This window comes from Phascolarctos cinereus, unplaced genomic scaffold (genome assembly GCF_003287225.1).
Source record: "Phascolarctos cinereus isolate Bilbo 61053 unplaced genomic scaffold, phaCin_HiC Scaffold_3;HRSCAF=262, whole genome shotgun sequence".
Taxonomy (NCBI): domain Eukaryota; kingdom Metazoa; phylum Chordata; class Mammalia; order Diprotodontia; family Phascolarctidae; genus Phascolarctos; species Phascolarctos cinereus.
In genome coordinates this window covers 214,967,873-214,978,719 of record NW_027555736.1, presented here as the reverse complement: position 1 = coordinate 214,978,719, position 10,847 = coordinate 214,967,873, and the positions used below count along the sequence as shown (strand labels likewise).

The following is a 10,847-nucleotide window of genomic DNA, read 5'->3' as shown; positions in this document are numbered from 1 at the left end:
TAATTTTTTCTGCCTTTTTGTGACTTGGTGTTTTTGTATTGATGTTGGCCTCTGGTCCTACACTTTCCCAAGCTTTTTGTGCTGGCACTCTGGGTGTTACTGTGGGCTTTCACTGGGCTTCAAGGTTTAGCTGCTTGCTTTCTCTGGAGAGTAAGCTTCTGTTCTAACTTGTGCTGGGGGGTAGGTCCTCCCTGCTGGCCTCCCCTGAGTGTAAGGTTTAGCTGGTGGCCTGCACCAGCTGGGTTGCTATAGAAACACTGCTTCTCTGCTAGTAGGCCCCAGGGGCAGAGGTCTCACTCTTGGCTAGCCCCAGGCTGAGGCTTTGCTACTGGTCAATGAGGTCAAAGCCTAGCTGGTGACTTTCCTGGTGGGGGCGAGGGTGAAGGGGAAGGTACGGAGGTCACTGGGATGGGATCTTGCTCTGCTGCACTTACCTAAGGGGCTACTGCTGTGCAAGAGGGTGGAGCCTCATGGGTGCATTGTCCCAGGCTTGGAACCCTGCTTCAGGTCCCTTGCTGTGATGCTGGCTGTGGCTTTTGCTACTGCTCGTGGACCTCACTCCCCTCCCACCCCATTACTGCCAGGGTGGTAAGATGCTTTCCTGCTCCTACACCAATTCGGAGGTGGTTTTCTACTTGTTTGGAGAAGAATTGGGGATGGCTTCAGAGGGTTCCTTCCTTACTCCACCATCTTTGCACTGGAAGTGTGAAACAAATTAACTTCCAAGAAAAGTAGGTTCTACTATGCAATTTTAATATGTTGGGGAGGAGAGATCTCTAACAGGTCCAAGAGATGAATTTGTATGCTTTTTTCTGTAAGTGAAAGAAAGGGTGCTTTCAATACCTGCTGGCAGTGGAAACCTAGAAAATTTTAAACATCTTATCTCCTTCAACAATATGAAGAAAAAAATCCTCTGAGGTAAAGGAAAGAGGGAAGAAACTTTCAAACTATGTTCTGTTCTGAAATGAAAAAGAAAAATGGTATCAGTTGATACCATATCCCTTCCCTTTACACCATATAGTCTTAACTCTTTATCGTGATAAGAATCAAGGGTGATGTCTCCCCTCTGTCATTAGGTATTTTCCAATCAGCACCAACCTTTTGTAAGAATAGGGTAAAACACCAAATGTGATAGAGTTTACCTGTAATGCTAGCTAGTGGGAATACTGAGTTTGGCAATTCTTGAGTATGTGAGTAGACTGGTACTATCAAGTACCTACATTATCTGGCATCAATACAGTGAGGAGTGGAGGTGGGGGACCAGGTTGCTTAAGTAGGGTAAATTAGTTCATGTTGGAAACAGAGCAAGTCAAAATTCCTGTGCTAATCAGTAATAGAACAAAGACCATGAGTGGTGTCTACACTTCCAGCCTGGGTGAGGTAAGAAGACCTAGTCTTAAAAAAAAAAAAAGACTAATTTTAAACAATGTTGATTAGTCATTAAATTCTGGAAAACACAAATTGTCCTGGTATGTAGCAATTAAATACAATATTGCTTATTTTGAAAAAATGCCAAAGTTAGAAACAGGAAGAGTATGAAAAACAATGTATTTCTGAGACCTTTAACCCTTCCACTATGTAAGTCAATTGCATGAAGTTATATACATTTTGCATCTGTAGGAAATATTAAAGCTACCAGATGGTTATTCTTGATAAGAGACGCATAGACATGACACAGATTAATGACTTGGCCAATTGCTCTTCCTGTTGTATATATTAGTTGTCCAAGATACATACATGTGCATACATATATATATATATAACATATGTCTTGGGAGCTTCAAACTCTTGAGACATATGCAAATATATATGAGTATATATATTTAGATACCTCTCTCCTTTTTTCTTCTTTTTTTCCTCTCTCTATATAAGTATATACACATATATGCATAAATATATTCACAAAGACCTATATCTTTAATAAGACTAGAAAAATATAATTCCCAATAAATCCTTTTATCATTAAAATACAGATTTAAAGTATCTCAAACTTGGATTTTTTTTTAAATTTTTGAAAAATGGATATTTATCTAGTGGACAAAATATGACAGGAAAAATGGAAGAAGAAAGGAGATAAGAACTCCCCTTAATTATAATTCCATAAATAATAATATAATAACATTTGTCATTGATTTTATAGATCCCAGAATTGAAAGAAAGGAAGACAAGGATGCTTATACCAACTCATAGAACCAAGTGTTATATTTTCGATGAGAACATTTACAACTCAGAAATTGGGACTTTTAAGGCTCAATTATTATTATTATTATTATTATTATTATTATTATTATTATTAATGTTGTTGTTGCTGTTACTGTCTAGACTTATGAAAGTGATGGAGACATATTAATAAGGCAGATAAAACTTAAGAATGTGCCTTGTATTTTTTTTTTCTTCAAAAAGCCAGTTAGTCCACAGTGTGGAAATTTTCTGACTTTATAGAGAATTGACCTGACCTGTGAGGTAAAAAGAAATGGCTCTTTCCAGAGTTCATAGTGTGACAATGAATGATGGGAATACCATTCCAGTGCTGGGACTTGGCACTTATGGACCTAAAAGTGCTCCCAAAAATGAAAGTGAGATGCTAACAAAGGTGGCTGTGGAAGAAGGCTTCTGCCTTTTTGATGGAACTTTCCTATATGAAAATGAAAAAAGAAGTTGGACAGGCAATCTTCGCAAAGATTGCAGATGAAACCGTGACCAGAGAGGACATATTCTACACAAGGAAACTTTGGAGTATGCACCACCACCCCAAAATGGTCAGGATTGCCCTGGAAGTGATTCTGAAGAGCCTCCAGCTTGATTACCTTGATCTCTATATTATCCATTGGCCTGGCTCTCTTATGCCTGGCAAAGACAAGGTCCCAATGGATGAAAACCACAAAATTTTCAGTGACTCTGTGCATTTGTGAGATACTTGGGAGGCCATAGAGAAATGTAAGGATGCAGGCCTCAGGAAGTCCATTGAAGTGTCCAACTTCAAACACAGGAAATAGAAGGTGATCCTGAATAAAACTGGGCCTAAATATAAACCCATCTGCAGTCAGGTGGAATGCCATCCTTACCTGAAGCAGAGCAAATTGTTGGATTTTGCAAGTCGAATGATATCATATTGGTAGCATGCACTGCTTTGGGATTCCACAGAGAGGCTCCATGGGTAGATGAAAAAACTCCCATTCTCCTAGATGACCTGGTCCTGGAAGCCATTGTCAAGAAGCACTATTGGCCCCAGCCCAGGTTGTTGTCTGTTACCAGATTCATCAACGGGTAGTACTGTTGGCAAAGAGTTTCAGTGAAAAGGGGATCCAAGAGAACTTTCAGGTGTTTGATTTCCAGTTGACTCCAGAGGACATGGAAGTCACTGATAGGGTTAACAAAAACTTTCCCTACCTGACTCTTAATCAATTCAAGGAATATCCCAATCATCCTTTTAATGATGGGTATTATCAGAAGACTCAGTAGATTTGTGGCCCTTAGACAATGGAGTTCTCTCAAAAGAATAGATTACAATCTGTTGATTTTCATAGAAATTAAATCCAGCATTATGGTTAAGCCATGCACCATGGTGAAGCCTAGGCATAGTTCAAGGGCAGTTATTCTCTTATAAGATCTGCTTTTCCTGTGTCCAATAAGACAGACACAATGGTCCACATTTATGTAGCATTTCAAAGTTTATCAGGCACTTTTTATGCAGCAGTGCAAGTGTTATCTACTTTTTTTTCCAAGAAAAGTAACTTTAACTCAGAGTTAGTATTAGGCTCACAATCTTCCTCTTCCCTCCCATTTTACCTTTATATATACTAAGTACTTCAACATATATGTTGATATCCCCTCCAGTATCCTAACTACTCAATTCCTTAGTCTCCTCAACTTTCATGGATGACGTCTTCATTTCACCCTATATATAATAGCGTGGATGAGCTGTCATAGGAATGGCATTCCCCTTCAGTTCTCAACAATTTCAACCATCCTTTTTTAGTTCAAATCCATTCTGGAACAGAAATCAATCCTAAGAAATTTAGAAAGTAATCACATTCTGTGATTACAAGCAAACAATGAATATATGATAGTTTACTCAAAACCTTTAAGAACACTAGCCACTGTAAGCCTTGAGGCTGCCAAATACCCATATCTGAGGTAATCTCTATGACAAAAACAAAATCTTTAAATCTGGGATCTGTCTGTATTAAAGAAGATGAAACTTCAATGCGCTATTCCAGGTGCACTTTCAAAATTTTAATAATTAATGGTTAAGCAATTTGTCAAATAAAAATCTAACAAATCGAATCTATCAAATAAAAACTATTCTTCCTATGTTTAAAAGCCAGGTTTTAAACACTTACCAGAACAATCCTGGAGGGAAGGGAGGAATAGATAATCTTTAAAACCCTTCCAAAAATAAAATTCTACTATGTTGATTATTTTCCTTAAAATGAGGTGAGATTATTTCTCCAATATATTACTGAGCTACACTATAAAATGTACTAGTATTTGAATCCCACTGAACATATAGTATCATATACTACAAAGCACCATATAGTGCATTGTTTCTTGAAGGGAAAAATGACCACCAACAGGAAGATGAGCCTTAAGCCTGGTCTGGGTTGCCAGAATAGATGAACCTGGAGATCATCGTTTAGACGGTGCAGAGACAAGGTGCAATGTCAAATGTCTATTAAGCAAATCCCACAAATTGCATCGTGGCTTGATGTTTCAAGTATCACCCTTATGGGAGAACATAGAAGCAGGTATGTCATAGTCCATGCTTATTTCAATTTTTCTTTCAATGTTTGCTTGAGTATTAAGCTTTTTCTGCAGAAGTTAATTTTTTTTCTATCCCCTTCAGATTTGTTTATTAATGGTAAATCCATTATTTGTCTCATCATTGTAACAGCTCTGATAGTTATGCCGCCTGCTTTTTTTCTAACATTATTTTTTTTCATTCTTTTCTAGAAACTTCCAAAATCCATACCTGTATCCTTCTTACTTGGCTTGTTAGTCTTAACCATACCAGCAGCGGTCCGCTTATAATATCTGAAGTAGAAAACCAATCAGATGTATCTCAGTAAGAATCTATCCCTTCCCTATAAATCTCATAATCTTTTGTTCCATCAAAAAGATACTCAGATGTGAAGGAGATAATAAACCAGGACTAACCCATTTATACAAAGAGAAGTAATAGGTAGCTAGACAAACCTGGATGTGCTGAATCTAAGGACAGCTTCTTTATCCAAAGGGCCATTGCTAGGCTGCTGGACGTCCCAGCAAACACTTGTTGTCTTCCCTCATTGTCGCAGTTTTCCATCATGCTCCTGGATATTAGGTCTTGATCTCCTCCTCTTGTGTCTTCAAACATTTTCCGATAAAGACCTATTGACTATTTCATTGGTCTGATTATTTTGTAAAATCTTCCTTGTATCCCATAACTGATGGTTAAGACTGAAACATCAAGTAGACCTAACTGTACTTAGAGTACTAGATGCATTCACAATAGAAATGATTAAAGCTATGTAAAATGTTGGGGGGAGCAGGATTAGTGAGAACCACCAGATTAAATGAAAAGTTCCACAGGGACATTATGTATGCCCTGAGGATAACTTCCTTAAGGAAAATACATAACCCATCCCTAAAAAAAAAAAATACACTCAAATACCTTCAATATTCTCTTCTCACCCCAACTCCACCCCCAAAAAATGGAAAAATAAGTTAGTGTAGCAGAGTGTTTACTTTTGCATAAATAATGAAAGTTCCCATGCTGGAGATCAATATAAAGTCTCACATAAACTTCTAGACAAAGGTTCTGAAGATGGGGTCTGTGAACCTGTTTTCTAATGTTTTGATAACTATATTTAATAGACTTAGTTTCTTTGATAATCCTATCTATTTTGTTATATGCATTTAAAATATTATTTTGAGGTGTCCATTGGCTTTACCAGCCTGCGAAAGTTAAAACAAACAAAAAAGCAAATCCCTGTCCTGTACTAAATGAACTCTACTTTGCCTTGCAATTATTTGACTAGTTGAGTTACCTACTTTTCCTAGCATTTAAATATGATTCTTTGCAAATAGTGCTGCACTGCATTTTGCTCTCATGTAATTGTCATAATATTTGCAAAATGCTTCTGAGCCAGATTTCTCTCACGCAATTTCAAGCTTAATTTAACTCATCCTACAAATAGACATAATAGAATGATATATCAGATAGAAAAACACAGAAGTGAGTCAAACTCATGTTTTGAGACCCTCAATTTGTCTAAGCAAATTCACAGAGACTCTGTGGCCCAGCTATGAAGTTTTAATTATGAAGTGATAGAAGATACATATTCTCAGATCTCTCTCTTTCATGAATGATGTTACATCTTGCAGATGAAATACTACAGAAATCCTTTGAAAACTTTGGAATGTCCTCTTCATCAGACTCTGCTCTTTTATTTCCATGTCCAGTGTGTTTTCCTCCCCTCCAATCTAGAGCTCAATGCCAAGTGCCCTATAACTCAAATAATACAAAATTAAACTAACTGGTTTACTCAACTGATATCTGGACAAGTTTAATTTATGGCACCAACAGTGCTGACTTCAGCGACATAGTAGGCTAGTGTCCATTAAGTTAGGTAGCTAGGTGGTACAGTTGATAGAGTAGCAGGTCTGGATTCAGGAAGAATCTTCTTCCCGAGTTCAAATCTGATTTCATACACTTACTAGCTATGTGATTCTGGGCAAGTCATTTAATCCTGTTTGCCTTAGTTTCCTCATCTGTACAATGAGCTGGAGAAGACAACGGCAAACCACTTCGTGATCTTTGCCAAGAAAACCCCAAATGGGGACATGGAGAGTCAGACACAACTGAAAAAACATGACTCAACAAAAACAATATACATTGAATAAGTGGTGATTAATACCAACCATAATCCTTAAAAATAGATTATAGGCCACACAAGACCACACAAGAAATTCATTATTCAACCCAACTCTCTAATTGTTCAGGTGATAAAGCTGAAGCCCAGAGAGCTTAAATCATTTACCCAAGGTCACCCAGATAAAATAACAAGTCTTATATTAAAATAATGGCAGATGGGATTCAGCAAAGAATTGACGTATGGTGATAAAATAATGAGATTGATTTTATAGGTGTATAAACCAAAAGGAAGAATTTCACTATGGTCTTTCCTAAATGTAATGTTTGTGTGTGTACAAAGGCAGTTTCTACTATTTCACTCATTCACCATAATTAAGACCCATATGTCACTTTCTAAAGTCTTTTTTCTCCATTTATTCTTTATTTTCCACATAAGAAGGCAACTGAGTAAAGTGCTGCTTTCCAGCATCTGGAGTCATGGGATCTATATTTGAATCCAAACATTGCCACTGTATCAATTCACTAAACTTCTCTGGACCCCAGTTTCCTCGTCCTGTCCCTCCTTTCCAAACCTGATTTATATCTCTTCCAAAAAAAAAACTATATAAAAGCACAAATAGAATTATCTTCTAAAGCTATAATGCCTAAAAATAGCTAGTAACAGAATAATGGTAATTGACTCAGTACATCTATCGATATTTGAGATTTTGTTTATACACCTGCAGAACTCTCCATATTTCATTAAGAAAGCTAAAGAATTATACCGAATCATTAGCATTAAATTTTCAAATATTTCAAGTTATTTACTTATTATTTCTAGAATTAGATTTGACATACACACATACTTTCTGACTCCTTATCGCCTGATAATCAGTCATTGATTTCAAGCTAAAAGAGATCATCCAATTCATCCCCTTCACTTTAAAAATTAGTAAAATTAGGACTAGAGGATTTAAGGGACTTGTGCAAGGCCACATAAAGAGTAAGTGAGAAATCTTGGATTTCAGTGCAAGTCTTTTGATTCCAGAATCAGCACCCTTTCCATTTTACCCACTTTGGCTTGCTGCCTTCCTACATGAGAGCCAAAGAATATGTAGGTAAAAGGCTTCTGAATGTCTTAATTATGGCATACAGGCTTCCATCTTTAGACAATACATCATAATCTGCCCTAACCTTCTTCACCAAGCATTAAACTGAAGGAGAGCTGAAAATGGCTGAAGAGTGAGGGGGGGAAAAAAACTATCTTTAGACAGCTTTTATTTCTTGGTTAAAAGATAATATGTTGTTGGTAGAACTAGTATAAACCTTCTGGAAAGCTACTTGGAATTACGCAAATAAAGTAACTAAAATATCTGTAACTTTTGACCCAGAGAAGTCACTGCTAGATACAAAAAGCCATTAATGAAAATAAAGTTTCATAATTTCAAAAATGGTTTTAGCATATTTTTTGTAGTAGAAAATAACTGGATACAAAGTCATTGTTCATCAACAGGGAAACAGTTAAATTGCAGTACATGAATGTAATAGAATATAGTTGTGCTATAATAATAATCATAACTCACACTTATATAACACTTTTAAGATTTGCAAGATATTTTACATATGTTATCTTAATTGAATCTCAATACAATCCTTTGAAGTAAGTGCTACTATAATCACCATTTTGTTGATGAGGCTAAAAAATTGATTGCTTAGGATTACACAGTTGGTTAAGTATCTGAAGGAAGGTTTGAACTTTGAACCAAATAGACTCCAAGTCCAGTCCAAATTCCAAGTATAAAATACTGTGATCATGAAAAATACAGAGAAGCATGAAAGATTTACATTATCTGATGCAAAGATACAAAGCAGAACCAGGAAAATAATGTACTTGATTACTATATCAAAACAAATTAAAAGAACAACCACAAATAAATTTTAAAAAAAAATGAATGTCATGAAATTATCAAGGACAAAGTAGACCTGAAAGCAGATATAAGAAGATATCACTTCATGCTCTTTTGCAGAAGGGGCTCACAAATGTGGAACATTGCGTATAATATTATGCTGGGTTTTTTTCAATTTATTTATCAGTTTTACTGATTTTATTTTTTCTCTTTCTCCTTTTTTTCTTTCTGAGGGGGAAAGGGGAACTGATACAGGTGTACTTAGGTAATGTAAATCTGCAATTTGTCCACAAAAATCTATTTTAAATAATAGCAATTAAGAAGTCATAAGTTCATACATTAGGAAAGCTTGTTGGGTTTTTTTTGTTTGTTTCTTTTTAAGAGACTTGGCCCATTTAAATCATGCTCCCTATAAATTGTAAAAAAGAGAAATAAACAGATTACTAACTATATTTAATTTGTAGTTTCTGCAGCTATAAAGTTAGTTTTAACCTGAATTAAGAATATTATTATTTTATTTTGAATTTTCTTTGTACACACTTTATAGTACGTTCAGATGGAGCCAAAATTAGGTCAAGGCAACCAGATCGTTATTTTAGGACATCAAATTTAGAAGGCACTAAATTTAGAGAGCCTTAACATAATTTTTCATCCTCCAAGAAATTGGAAATAATAAAATCTCAATATCTACATGGAATTTTTTTTAATTACTAAAACTTTATGATATGCCAATCACTGGAGATACCAAAATACAAAACGAACAAAAAAACTGCTTTTAAAAAGCTTACTCATTAATGAGGGGTGGGAGATTAACATCTAAAGGTAGCAGTGTCCAATCAGGACTATTTTAATTTGGAAAGTTTCAGGTAGCTATAGGGTAATAGATTGTTTGACAAACTCTTTTGAGGAGCAATGATGGTATTGATTTGATTATGATTAATATATATATATATGTCAAACAAATGGTGGGCTAGGTGAGCTTCTCCTCTATGTCTTCTCCCTGTCTTCTCTCCCCCCTCCTTATTTAGCAGTCTCATTTGAGTGTCATATGATCACTTGCTCCTCCCAAAATGAATAATGACTGTCCTCTAACCACACTCATGGAAGTTAGTATTTCATAGTATCCTAGATTTAGAATGGGAGAGTATCTTAAAGGTCACATAGTCCAATTGCCTCATTTTGGAGGTGAAATATGCACAGATACCTTTGTACACATACTTGTGAAATATGTCAATATGTACAAATTAATATATTATCCTGAACATATTTCAAAATATTTTATTCACAATTTTAAACATATAGCTGAATTCATCCAAATCGTTTTTTATAAATGGACAACTTTTACCTTTGTAAGAAGAAACCAGTAAAAACTAGATTTCATTAATGTAGTGGGGCGAAAATTCAATTTAAAATGCACATTTTCCTGAAGCAGGAATTTGAAAATCAGAGTCTGCCAGTCATAACTGAAAATTATGTTTTTAATAAGCACACTTATGTTCTAATTATCTCTTTCAGATTAAAAAGAAATAATCCAGGTGTTTATGCTTGTGATTGCTCGCTTGGATCTGGGCCCGAAGGTGAACTAGGTGAGTTCCAAACCTCCCAATGGATGATACATTTGTCAGTGCTAAGTAGAACTGCTCCATTTTAGGTAATCTTGTTTGTTTTTCTTTTATCTAAACACAAAATCTTTTCAACTGCAGGGAAGCAACATGAGACTCCGAAGGACTAAGGTAGACACCATTTTTCTTCTCACTCCATCACCCCCTATCCCTAAACCCTCTACCATTAGAGGCCTCTTTGGTATTATTATGGGAACAATGGTGCTGTTCATACTGAGAGCTCACTGTAATAGCTCTGCTTTCTCCTTTATGGCTTGGATGTGAACTTGACTGATTACCCAGGGAGCCTATACTGTACCTTGTCAGAATGCTTATTAAGGAGGCTGGAACTTAGTTTTAAAAGACCTGAGAAGAATATTTCTGAGTTTCACCAGTTCCATAATGTAGTTCCTCTGGGCTCCCATTAAAAGAAGGCCCCAGGTGAACCAAGTACCAGGTTGCATTTGAGTTAGAGGGGGGAAAAGTGTACATTGTGATGAAGTG

General features: G+C 36.0%; 1 pseudogene; it reads left to right on the top strand.

Moving 5' to 3' along the window:
• The first annotated feature begins 2,473 nt into the window (after positions 1-2,473).
• LOC110217772 (aldo-keto reductase family 1 member C1-like) overlaps positions 2,474-10,847 on the top strand; it is a 37,271-nt pseudogene continuing 28,897 nt past the window's right edge.